This window comes from Puntigrus tetrazona, chromosome 5 (assembly GCF_018831695.1).
Source record: "Puntigrus tetrazona isolate hp1 chromosome 5, ASM1883169v1, whole genome shotgun sequence".
NCBI classification, from domain to species: domain Eukaryota; kingdom Metazoa; phylum Chordata; class Actinopteri; order Cypriniformes; family Cyprinidae; genus Puntigrus; species Puntigrus tetrazona.
This window is the reverse complement of record NC_056703.1, coordinates 26,297,795-26,311,279: the sequence shown is the minus strand read 5'-3', so window position 1 is coordinate 26,311,279 and position 13,485 is coordinate 26,297,795. Positions and strand designations below refer to the sequence as shown.

At 49.2% G+C, this 13,485-nt stretch overlaps 1 pseudogene; it reads right to left on the bottom strand.

The window, feature by feature from the left end:
* Window positions 1-6,760: 6,760 nt before the first annotated feature.
* On the bottom strand, window positions 6,761-10,902 carry LOC122345106 (annotated as a pseudogene).
* Window positions 10,903-13,485: the final 2,583 nt, after the last annotated feature.

Below are 13,485 nucleotides of genomic sequence, written 5' to 3'. Positions count from 1 at the left end.
ACCCACTCATGCTCAAATGGCTGCTCCTGCAAAAATAACGCCCAACCTTGCTGGTATCAAAGTAGTACTTTCCCAATGTCTTGGTCATCAAGCCAAAATGTTCCCACGTGCCCTTTATTCTAGGAAACTATCCTCAGCTGAGTGGAATAACGATATAGGCAATCTCAAACTTCCTGCCAAGAAAGCAGCTCTGGGGGAATGGCACCATTGGCTGGAAGGGGGCTTAACTAATTTTACTGTGGTGACCGACTGAAAAACCACTGGCAGCAATGTCCTTTATAAGATTCAAAGTTAAAGTCACTTATTCTCTGCCACCTGTCCAGACTAGGTGTATTTAATTTTTAGCGATTATTGTCAAATTGATTACAGAGATCGTTATTATAACATCCCTATCATTGTATTCTATTTAATACTAATCTTCATCTCTGCATATCTCAGCCGTTGTAAAGTAAATTTTAAATGAAATAAATTTTTTGCAAAATGTACTTTTTTATTAAATAAACAGGCTACGTTTTAAAACAAATACTTAAAATGGGTGTTCTTTAAACTTCTGAATGTTTACAGACGATATTGTGACGAGTCGGCTGCCCCTCCCCTTTATTGTCATCATCACCCCGTTCTTTATTTGCCGCCCTTCACCAGGCTCCCGACGGGAGTGGGCGTATCCGAGAGGAGGGGCGTGGTATTGGTCGGGTCTGGTGGCGTGTGACGAGGCACACCTGAAGGGAAAATACCGCCGTTAAATACAGAGCGCGCCTCTCCTCGAGAGACCGATCTCTTCCCCCGTGCATGCACGCTGGTGTCCTCATGGGTCCAGGAAGGGTGCGTGAAGGAGCTCGCCCCGCCGCCAGAGAAGCGCGTCGTGGGACCCCGTAGTCCAGGCGATGACTGCATCCGTGTATCACTGTCGGGCCAGGATGCCGAGTTGTTTATCCCTTCAAATCTGCCGACCAGAGGAAAGAAGCGACGGAGATGCCACGGAAGATGCCGCCGCCCCTCGCGTCCCGGACCAGAGAGGTGAGCGCGTACGGCCGCCGGACTCCCGTGGAGCACTGCATGACCTGCACTTCCCCTGCAGCACAACGAGGACACCACTTCTCCCTTTTATTTGGACACTTTTCGCCCTGGACACTTTATTTTGTACCTTGTTTTATTAACAAAAAGCCTCTCCGAGGCCTGACGCCACGCCCACTGTCTGTCGTTGGCTACCCCCGTTAACAGTCTGTATTCAGAATAATGCATAGATCTATTTTTAGATATCAAATGTTTTGTCTTGCTCTGAACACCTAATTAAAAAAAAGTATGTGAAGCCGCAACTGCAACCCCTATCAGTCACTTCAGGACAAACAAACACAAGGTGCATGTGAAAGTTTGTCCATAAGTTTTGTGCATCTAATAGTACTGCATTCCAAATAGTGTTAATTAAAGCATATCTAAAGTAAAACACAAGCAACATACAAGTCTCAGAGTGCAAATCAATCAATCCTTTTTATTTATATAGCGCTTTTAACAACACAGGTTGCATCAAAGCACTGTACAGTATAAGGTAGAAGAATACAATGACAGGGATGTATAATGACGAGAGTGACCAATTTGTTATTAAATGCAGAGACGGTCTCTGTAATCAATTCGACGATAATCACTAGAAGTAAAGTATCCCCACCAAAGTAAGCCAGAGGTGACAGCGGCAAGGAAACAAAACCCCATCCATACAGAATGGAGAAAAAAAAAAACTTGTGAGAAACCAGACTCAGTTGGGGTCAGTTCTCCTGACCGGACGGCCAGCACTTAACTTCCAGTTCAATTTTAAACGCAGCTGTGTCAGATAGTGTAAATGACTTAGTGTGTGTGTGTGTGCATCAGGATCTGGTGATCTGTCCACGGGGCGCATCTAGGTGTTCTGGTGTTCTGGTCTCTGATGAACATAATCTCTGGGTGCTGATCCACCATCTAATCTGGATACGAACTGTGAAAACAGATTGAGAAAGAGACAGGACTAATATTAGCGTGCCATTATATTACTAATATTAGGACTAATATTAGATGCCATTCTTTTTCTTCTTGTCACAAGTACATTGTATTTTAGGAGTAGTGTTCCCGGTTCCAGCAAATCTAAGTAATGCAGCCTAAAAATCCTTTAACGGATTTGAATAATAAAAAGTGTGTTGGTGTGTTATGTGTAGGCCATTTTAAAAAGATTTGTCTTTAATCTAGATTTAATCTGGCAGAGTGTGTCTGCTTCCCGAACAGAGTTAGGGAGATTGTTCCAGAGTTTAGGTGCTAGATAGGAAAATGATCTGCCACCCGCAGTTGATTTTGATATTCTAGGTATTATCAAATGGCCAGAGTTTTGAGAACGCAGCAGACCTGCAGGACTATAATGTGATAAGAGCTTGCTCAAGTATTGAGGCGCTAAACCATTCAGGGTTTTATAGGTAATTAATAAGATTTTAAAATCTATCCAATGTTTGATAGGGAGCCAGTGCAGTGTTAACAGAACTGGGCTAATATGATCATACTTCCTAGTAAGGACTGGCTGCTGCATTTTGGACTAGCTGAAGTTTGTTTATCAAGTGTGCAGAACAACCACCCAATAAAGCATTACAATATTCTAACCTTGAAGTCATAAACGCATGAATTAATATTTCTGCATTAGAGGTTGAAAGCATAGGTCGTAATTTAGATATATTTTTAAGATGCAAAGTCTGTGCGATGGATCCAGCCACATCTGGAGAAAAAGCACTTTTTGGCCTGAAAATCCTTATCAAAATGGAGTCGGATGTGAAAGCTATGCTGCAACGACTACTGTTGGAAAATGATATTTCAGTTTTGCACACCAACATTTGGGAGGTCTGAAGTAACAGAAAAATTGTACACACTCTTGTTCTTGCATAGAAACAACAGGATTTCATATTAATGGAAACTTATAAGAAAGAAGACAGGGGTATCAGAGGGAACGGCAGAATTGTAAACAGTGTTAAGCAAGGGTTGAGGCAGGCAGTAAACAATCAAGGTTGAGGTACACAGGCAAGGGTCAAAAGGCAGGTAGAAAACAATGAGAGAAACGATAAACAGTCCAAGATCAACACAGGAAGGCAAATATAAAAGTAAACGCTGAGAATTACCAGCCAGGGCAAGTATAAGACTTCACAATGACAGAGAGTCTGAGCACATTTTATATAGCACGTGTAATGAGGAGCACCTGGACTGGTATTCATTCCTAGGTATGGGGCATGATGGGAAATGCAGTTCTGAGTGGTTAGTACTCACAATGAGGGTTCTCTTGGGGGCCGTCAGAGAGTGCCACAGAGGTGCCACTCAGACGTCAAATGCAGAAATGCTAATTCATGCATTTATGACCTCAAGGTTAAGCACTCTTTAAAGTATATGCTAAGAATCCTTACTTCTTCTTCCACTTATCTGGGCCCGGGTCGCGGTTGGCAACAGTCTAAGCAGGGACGCCCAGACTTCCCTCTCCCCAGACACTTCCTCCAGCTCTTCAGGGCAGCCCTGTCGGAGTCCAACATGCACCGGGAACAAGGCAATGTGAACCAAGCTCCTGCTCTGATCATACAGGGATCGGACAGCCCTTAGCAATGGGCCCCTTACCCCATATTCCCAGAGCACCCCCCACAGGACACAGCGAGGAACCCGGTCGAATGCCTTTTCCAAATCCACAAAACACATGTGGACTGGTTGGGCAAACTCCCAGGAACCCTCCAGCATCCTGAAGAGGGTATAGAGCTGGTCCAGTGTTCCACGTCCAGGACGAAACCCGCATTGTTCCTCTTGAAGCCGAGGTTCAACTATCGGACAGATTCTCCTCTCCAGTACCCTGGCTTAGACTTTCCCAGGAAGGCTGAGGAGTGTGATCCCCTTATAGTTGGAGCACACCCTCCGGTCCCCCTTCTTAAAAAGAGGAACCACCACCCCTGTCTGCCATTCCAGAGGCACTGTCCCCCGTGTCCACATGATGCTGCAGAGGCGTGTCATCCAAGACAGCCCCACAACATCCAGAGACCTGAGGTATTCTGGGCTGATCTCGTCCAAACCCCGGTGCCTTGCAAGGAGCTTCTCAAGAACCTCAGTGACCTCAGCCAGGGTGATGGTCGAGCCCCCGGGTCCCGGCCTCTGCTCCCTCAATGGAAGATGCGTTGGCGGGATTAGCGGGTTCCCACCAGCACTGTATGCGGTGTTGGCAGGGCACTGCTTCCCTTTTCTGAGGTGTCGGACGGTTTGCCAGATCCTCTTTGAGGCCATCCGATAGTCCTTTTCCATGGCCTCCCAGAACTCCTCCCAGACCCGAGCCAACCAGGCCCGATAGGACTCCTTCTTCAGCTTGACGGCATCCCTTACTTCCGGTGTCCACCAACGGGTTCGGGGTTGCGCCACAACATGCAGCGGAGACTTTACGGCCACAGCTCCGGATGGCTGCTTCGACCAAAGAGGTAGAGAACATAGTCCACTCAGACTCAATGTCTCCAGCCTCACTTGGGATCTGGTCAAAGTTCTGCTGGAGGCGGGAGTTGAAGATCTCCTGACAGGGTCTCTGCCAAACGTTCCCAACAGACCCTCACGGTACGTTTAGGCCTGCCAAGTCTGTCTGGCCTCCTCCACCGCCAACGGATCCAACTCACCACCAGGTGGTGATCAGTTGCAGCTCCGCCCCTCTCTTCACCCAAATGTCCAAGACATGCGGCCGGAGATCAGATGATACAACCATAAAGTCGATCATCGACCTTTGCCCTAGGGTGTCCTGATACCACGTGTACTGGTGGACACCCTTATGCTTGAACATGGTGTTCATTATGGACAGACCATGACAGGGCAGAATTCCAACAACAGAACACCACTCTGGTTTAGATCGGGGGGGGCCATTCCTCCCAATCATGCCCCTCCAGGTGTCACTAGCATAGGGACGATAGAGTCCCCGGTTGGAGCACTTTCAAGCACCCCTCCCAAGGACTCCAAGAATGCCAGGTACTCTACACTGCCATTCGGCCCGTAGGCACAAATGACAGTGAGAGTCCTCCCCCAACCCGAAGTCGCAGGGAGGCGACCCTCTCGTCCACCGGGTTAAACTCCAACACATGGTGGCTAAGCTGGGGGGCTATGAGCAAGCCCACACCAGCCCGCCGCCTCTCACTGCAGGCAACACCAGAGTAGTGAAGAGTCCAGCCCCTTTCGAGGAGATGGGTTCCAGAGCCCAAGTTGTGCGTGGAGGTGAGCCCGACTATCTCTAGTCGGTATCTCTCTACCTCCCGCAACAACTCAGGCTCCTTCCCCCCCCAGAGAGGTGACGTTCCATGTCCCTAAAACTAGATTCTGTGTCCAGGGGTTGGGTTGCCGAGGTCCCCGCCTTCGACTGTCGCCCAAACCACAAGGCACCGGCCACTTTCAGTCCCTCCTGGCCCCACACCGCTGTTTCGGGCTGGGTCCCGTGGGGCAAGACCCGGCCACCAGGCGCTTGCATGCCGGCCCCAGCCCCAGGCCTGGCTCCATACCGGGCAATGTCGCGACACCATTATTGTTAGACATAAGGGGTAAGGTGGACCGCTCTTTGTCTGGCTTGTCACCTAGGACCCGTTTGCCTTGAGAGACCCTACCAGGAGCATATAGCCCCGGACAACCTAGCTCCTAGGGTCATTCAGGCACTCAAACCCCTCCACCACGTTAAGGTGACGATCCTCGGAGGAGAATCCTTACTGATTTGTATATAAACATCCAATCTAGTTCATATGCAAATTACCATGCTTGAAGACAAAGAGCTGTAAAAGATTCCCTGCAAAATTTCAAGGTACCATTGGCCCTTTGATCCCACAAGAGGTGTGACCTCCTCCATTTCAAAAGGCCTTACTTCAGTAACCTGCAGAGCTTTTTTTATCTGGACACTGATCTCATCACCTTTTCTTCTTCTGGTGACGAAGTTTGCAATCATTCCTGGTGGGCCCCAAAGAAGATGAGGATGTGAGCTCCACTATAAACCTTAATCTTAAGTTTTTGTGTCAGGCCTTGTAGCCGTAACTTTCCATTCAACCAAACAACATTGAATCTCAGCAGATTTCTCTCTCACCTTCTACCTGGGAAGAAACTCCCAATCATCAGAGCTAGGACATGTTTGGAATTCCTCACTTTTGAAAACCAAGAAGAACATCATTACAAGTCCAAAATCTTGGAACCATCAAGACTTTCATTCAAGACTGCATCTGGACCCTCACCAACAAGGCAATGCAAGTATTGTATGTTTAACTAACCAAAACAGAGGTTTAGTATTACTTATAGACCTTGTTAAAAATTATGCTGATGGTTTACTGGTGGTTAACTGTGAGTTAGCATTTAGTTAAAAAAAAACTTTTTACAGAACTTTTTGCACAAATTACAGAGTTTCTGGTTCTGCCTTGCAAATTAATGTCCCTTTCTGGTTTTGACCCATGCTACATGCTCTAATGCATTGGTTCTGTAAGAGACTAAAATACCCTTTCTTAGAATTGAATAAATTTACACTGAATGTACCAACAGATTAGTTGATGGCAAAGTAATTCTGCTACAGTTACTACTGATTCAATTAATTATGATTAATTACAATTATATACTTTATATAGGCTTTTTATTAAGCAAAATAAATACAAAATAAAGTGTCCAAATAAAAAGGGGGAAGTGGTGTCCTCGTTGTGCTGCCGGGGAAGTGCCCTCTCCTGTTCGGGGCGCGAGGGGCGGTGGCTTCTTCCGCGGCATCTCCGTTGCTTCTTTCCTCCAGTCGTCAGAGATTAAGGGGATAAAACGGCTCGGCATCCTGGCCCGTCAGCGGTACACGGGTGCGGTCGTTGCCTGGACTACGGGGGTCATCGCCTGGACTAGGGGGTCCCACAACGCGCTTCTCTAGCCGCGGGGCGACTTCCATCGCGCACCCTTCCTGGACCCACGAGGACACCTGCGTGCAAGCACGGGGGAAGAGACCGGTCTATCGAGGAGAGACGCATTTCGTATTTAACGGAGATGGTGACGAGGTCTAATTCACTCCAGGTGTGCCTCGTCACACGCCGCCAGACCTGACCAATACCACGTCCCTCCTCTCGGACGCGCCCACTCCCGTCGGGAGCCTGGTGAAGGGCGGCAAATAAAGGACGGGGTGATGATGACAATAAAGGGGAGGGGCAGCCGACTCGTCACAATATATCGACCATCTCTTTTCAACAGGTCAGGTCTGCCCCAAAACATGTCCAATTGTCTATGAAACCTTTGCTATTCTGCGGGAGACATCCAGCTACTGAGAGACAACAGCCTGGTGTGTATTGTTACATCCCTAGCATGTATATGAATATTTATTGTGTAATCTGCCCTTTTGGGGTGTGGCTTTGTGCTCTGTGCGTGTGTGTGCTCTCTCACTCTCTCTTTGCTTTTAGTTGCAAAGTGCCTACAGGTGATCCTCATCAAGGTGCTACAGACGGTGCTGCTACAAAAGAGCAGAGTGAACCTGGCTTGGAAAGGCTCACTTCTCCCCTGCTCCAGACTTGAATGTCTTCTTTTCTACAGTTGAAACTCTTTGTTGTAAAGTAGACCTGTGCAAGCTATCAGCTTGGTGACCTCTTTAGTGATTAAGCTAACCGTTGGGATCGTCTCGGTTACTTGACTGTAACCCTGTTCCCTGAAAAAGCGGGAACGAGATGCTGCGCTGAATGCGCTAATGAGAACGTCTTTTGTTCGACCGGTTGTTGAAGCACGTGTGTCAAACACGCCAAAGTTTGGCTTATATAACCTCGGCCAGGTGACGCCACCTGATCATGAACACCTGGAGGTTATAAATAGATGTGACGCGGAAACATCCTCAGGTCAAATTTTTGTCTGAAAGGTCGTCCAGTCACGCCCACAGTGCGGCATTGAGGCGCAGCATCTCGTTCCGCTTTTTCAGGAACAGGGTTACAGTCAAGTAACCCGAGACGTTCCCTATCAAAAGCTACTACTCGATGCTGCGCTGAATGCGCTAATGGGAACGAGAATACCAACGCCGCCAAGCACTAGGAGTGTCTGGACCCCAGCGTTGTGTGTGTGTGTGCGCGCAACACTGAAGAGGTCTCAGACATTACTCTGGGATGTCGACTCAAGGACATGCGAGCCCGGAGTAGCATGGACATCCAAACTGTAAAATCTAACAAATGTGTGCGGAGAGGACCAACCTGCCGCATCACAGACTTGCTGCAAGGCGCGCCTCTTGCTAAAGCCATCGACGATGCAACCCCTCTGGTTGAATGAGCTCTAACTCCTAGAGGCGAAAAGTTTGACCACGCGCCTCATAGGCTAGGGCAATAGCATCTCTCACCCAGTGTGACATAGTCTGTCTAGTGGCAGCCGCCCCGGTTGCGCCACCATAGCATACTAAAAGCTGCTCTGACTTACGCCACTGGCTAGTGCGGTGGGCGTAGATCTGGAGAGCACGTACTGGACACAGTAAGTGAAGTTTCTCCTGCTCCGTGTCATGAATGGCGGAGAGCAGAAGGCTTCAAGGATGACCGGATTTATAGTCGAGAATGGAACTTTCGGAAGATAACTAGGGTGAGGATGCAAAATAGCTTTTACCAGCCCAGGGGCAAAATCTAGGCAGGATGGCGAGACTGACAGAGCCTGCAAATCCCCAATTCTCTTCAGAGAAGTAATAGCTGTTAGAAAAACCATCTTTAGGGTCAGAAACCTGACAGGCGCTGACTCTAGCGGTTCGAAAGGGTGTCCACCAAGCCTTCAAGCACTATAGCTAGATCCCATGAAGGAACTGTCGCCCTCTACTGGGCGGCCTCAACCTCTTAGCTTCTCGAATGAAGCGAACAAATAGAGGGTGTTTCCCTACGGAAGCCCCTTCAATCAGAGCATGGCAAGCCGAAATGGCGGCCACGTAAGTTCTGAGAGTATTAGGATGTGTGCCTGAGGACATTTTCTCTTGCAGAAACTCTAGCACTGAAACAATCTGGCAGTAAACTGGGTCTGCATGGTGTGTTGTACACCAACTTTCAAGATGCGCCATTTCATGGCATATGTTCTTCTAGTGGAGGGAGCCCTAGCGCTAAGAATAGTCTCTATTACATTGGCTGAAAGGCCAGCATCACTTAGTTGGTCCCTCTCAGGGGCCAGACGTGAAGATTCCAGAGCTCGGGACGAGGATGAAATATTGTCCCCTGTGCCTGAGAGAGAGGTCCTCCTCACCGGAATCGCCCACGGCGAGCCGTCGAGGAGAGATATTAGATCTGAGAACCATATTCTGGTTGGCCAACGGGGCGCTATGAGTAAGAGGCGAGACCCCTGTTGACGGACCTTGGCTAGGACTCCGGGGAGCAGAGCAATCGGAGGAAATGCGTAAAGACGCATTCTGGGCCACACATGGGCCATCGCGTCCAGACCCAGGGGAGCTGGATGAGTCAGAGAGAAGTAGAGGGGACATTGTGCTGTCTCCTGTGAAGCAAAGAGGTCCACCTCTGCTTCAGTAAAACCTTTCCCAGATTTGACTGACTACTTCGGGTGGAGTTTCCATTCCCCATGTGTCACAGCTTGTCTGGACAGCAAGTCTGCTCCCCTGTTCATGTGACCGGGAATATAAATCGCCCTGAGGGACAGGAACTTGTCCTGCGCCCAAAGCAGAACCTGCTGCGCTAGCTCGTTCAAGCGGCGCGACCGCAGTCCGCCCTGGTGATTTATGTAAGAGACTACTGCTGTGTTGTCCACCCGCACTAGGACATGGTAGCCTCTCAACTGCTGGAGGAAGTATTTCAGGGCCAGAAATACAGCCTTCATTTCGAGGCAATTGATGTGCCATTCGAGAAGATGACCTCTCCAGATCCCTTGGGCTGGACGGCCATCTAAGACCGCTCCCCAACCCGTGAGGGATGCGTCTGTCGTTAGCATCTTGCGACGCGACAACACGGACCTAGAGTGGGACCCAAGGTCAGAAACCGGGTCTGAACCACATAGATAGGTACGAAGCCCTCGACGCAGCGTAACCCTTATTTGCCTCTGGGGATTGGCCCTTGGATGAAATCCCTGGCTCTGAGCCACAACTGAAACGATCTCATGTGCAGGAGGCCCAAAGGTATCACTGTGAAGCAGCTGCCATGAGACCTAGAACTCTCTGAAAGTGATGAAGAGTGACTTTCTGGCCTAGCTTGATGCTCTTTAGGGTGTTCAGAATGGATTCGAGGCGTGCAGGAGACAGCTGTGCCTGCATTGTGGTCGAATCCCATACGACCCCCAAATATGTTGTCCTCTGAACAGGGGAGAGAACGCTTTTCTTGGCGTTGAGTCTCAACCCCAGCGATCCGAGATGAGCTAGGGCGACATCCCGATGTCGGCGCAAGCTCTTGAGACTGAGCCAGAATCAGCCAGTCGTCTATGTAATTTAGAATGCGGATGCCCTGGAGTCGTAAAGGAGCCAAAGCTGCATCCATGCATTTTGTGTATGTGCGGGTGACAATGCTAGGCGAAAGGAAGAACCCGATACTGGTAAGCTTCGCCCCGGCGAACCTCAGGAACTTCCTGTGTTGTGGCAATATTTCTATGTGAAAATATGCGTCCTTTAGATCGATTGTCACAAACCAATCCCCGGTTGGATTTGAGAAACAATCATTTTTATTGTTAACATCTTGAACTTGTATGTTCTGAGGTGATGGTTCAATCCTCGAAGATCTAAAATCGGACGCAGCCCCCATCTTTCTTGGGAACGAGAAAATACCGGCTGTAATAGCCTGACTGTCTGTCTGGTAGAGGAACACGTTCTATGGCCCCTTTGTCCAGCAGAGTTTGCAACTCCTGTATCAACAAATGCGCTCGTTCGGTTTCACGGAAGTGAAAATCACGCCGTTGAAACGCTGGAGGACGATATGCAAACTGAATCCTGTAGCCTCTTTCTATGGTCTTTTGGACCCATGGGGAGATATTTGGCAGAAGCTTCCACGCTGTCAGCTTCTCTGAAAGGGGCACTAATTTTGACACTTCGTTTTGTTGGGGTTGTTAGATGTTCGGCGTCCTGAAACGTGGCAGGAGGCGCACCGAACATCCAACGTTTCGTTGAAACCGTTGCTCTCAAAAACACCAGTGGCGGCGGAGATTGAACAATGGCTTCCTGAGGGTGCCGGGAAGGAGCCTTTATTTTCTGTTGGAATTTTTCGCGCCCCTATTCAGAGGCACCCCCACGGTGCTGAGTGCACCGCATCAGGGCTTCTTTTTGCGGAGATTATGCTCCGCAGGTCCGGTCTCCTTGAGGCGGACTGTGAAGCGCGCGAGAGCACACCCAGTCTCTACGAGGGGTGCTCGGCTCGCCACACTGTCCTTCTGTGCGTCACGCCTCAAAGGAACCGGACCTGGTCGGGACCGGGTGGCCGACGGTCCCGACTCTTGAGCACGGCGGGGAAGAAACCTCACAAACGCTTCCTCATAGCGTTTCGCCTCCCGAAACCTAGTGGCGACGGCATTAACTGAGTCGCCAAATAGGCCGGAAGGCGAGACAGGGGCATCAAGGAGGATGGCGCGGTCTTTGTCCTTGATGCCCGTGAGGTTGAGCCACAGATGTCTCTCCGTGGACACCATAGCAGCCATAGAACGGCCGATGGCACGGGCCGTCTGCTTGGTCGCACGGAGAGACAGATCTGTGGCTCGGCGCAGCTCTAAAAACGCCTCTTCATCGATGGACCCGCCTGTGCTCAAGTCCTTCAGCAGGTCAGCCTGGTACGCCTGCAGGACCGCCATGGTGTGCAGGGAAGCACCAGCCTGACCCGCTGCCTGAAAAGCTTTCCCCACCAGCGAAGATGTCATACGGCATGGCTTGGTGGGGAGGGTCGGTTTTTAGGGACGATGAAGTCCCAGGGGAGATAGCCATAAGCGTCTCTTCCACCTGGGGCATCATCGAAGTAGCCCGATGCCTTCGCATCCACGATAGTCGAATAAATCGACGTCGATGGCACGAAGACACGGGACGAATAAGGCTTACTCCACGAGCGCACCAACTCCTCGTGGAGATCGTCAAAGAAGGGGAGAGACCGTCGCTGAGGCCCTCCCCGGCCACCCGACAGAAATCTGTCGTCTAGTTTCGAGCGCTTGGGGTTCTCTCGCTCCTGGGGCCAGTCTAGATGTAATCTTTCGACTGCATGAGTTACCACCTCGAGTAGCTCCTCGTACGCTTTATTGTCGCGGGAGGAGCGCTCTGTGGTGGCACTTTCTGCTTCCCCAGAAGCAAGAGATGAAGTCTCCTCGGTCCGTTCAGAAGAAGCGCCGGGCGCGATAGAAAACGGACGCGAGGGCTTCGCGATCCGGCGAGCGCGAGAGAAGGGGCTGGTCCGTCTCACGCTGCTCAGCCGGATCGGCACGCGATCCACTCGATCTTCCTTTAAAAAAGGCGAGGCGAGCGCGAAGCACCTTGATGGAAAACAGATCACAGTGCTCGCACTCGCCCTCGAGCCCGAGGATCGCGTGCTCTTCCCCAAACACTCAACAAAACAAAAAGTTATGACGATCGTCCTCGGAGAGCTGCCTCTGCACGGAGGCAAGCATCTCCCTTCCTGATGTGTCATACTTTTTTCTTTTCTTTATATATATTTTATATATATTCTTTTTTTCTTTTCTTTTTTATTCAGTTATTTATTTATTTATTTTTCTCCTTCTTCCTCACACACACTCACACACAATGCGGTCCTTGAAGACAAAAGACCTGAGGATGTTTCTGCGTCACATCTATTTATAACCTCCAGGTGTTCATGATCAGGTGACGTCACCTGGCCGAGGTTATATAAGCCAAACTTTGGCGTGTTTGACACACGTGCTTCAACAACCGGTCGAACAAAAGACGTTCTCATTAGCGCATTCAGCGCAGCATCGAGAGTAGCTTTTGATAGGGAACTGTTGCATTAGCAGTGTGATTTGTCATAAGTTAAGATTTACTTTATTACTGCCTTGTAAGACGTATTAACAGGTACTGTGACTATTTTTGTTTGGTTTATGGTAAATGGGAAGCTGTTAGGGGGAGGGTGCCATTTGATTTTTGAATCTGTTTGTCCTTGTTTTGACTAGTGAGGGAGTGGAGGAAAACATTTGTTGTTTATTTCTTTTCTTTTACCTGGTTAGGTTATTTAGTACTCCTCCCTTTAGTTAGATTCTGTTTTGTTTGTTATTTTGGCCTGGCCTTCCCCTGAATACTTTTTATTGCTCCCCTGTTTTGTTTTGTAATTTAAATTGCTTGTTAAAATAAACTTGCCTGCTTGAAAGTAGTGGTTGTGGTTGGTGTTTCAATTCTGGGGCAGAGGATGGAGGTGATCCCTACACGTTTTTTTTTAAGTTAATTTGTTACTCCCACTCCTACCCCTAGACTAAGGAGTTTGGGATCGTAACAGTATCTTGTCACCCCGGTAAGCAGGGAGGGGACCAAAACATATTACGATGTCTGACATCATACTGTCAAGTTCACACACCTCTTTAATGTTATTTTTAGTGATCACCGACTGGGGAAGTCAAAAT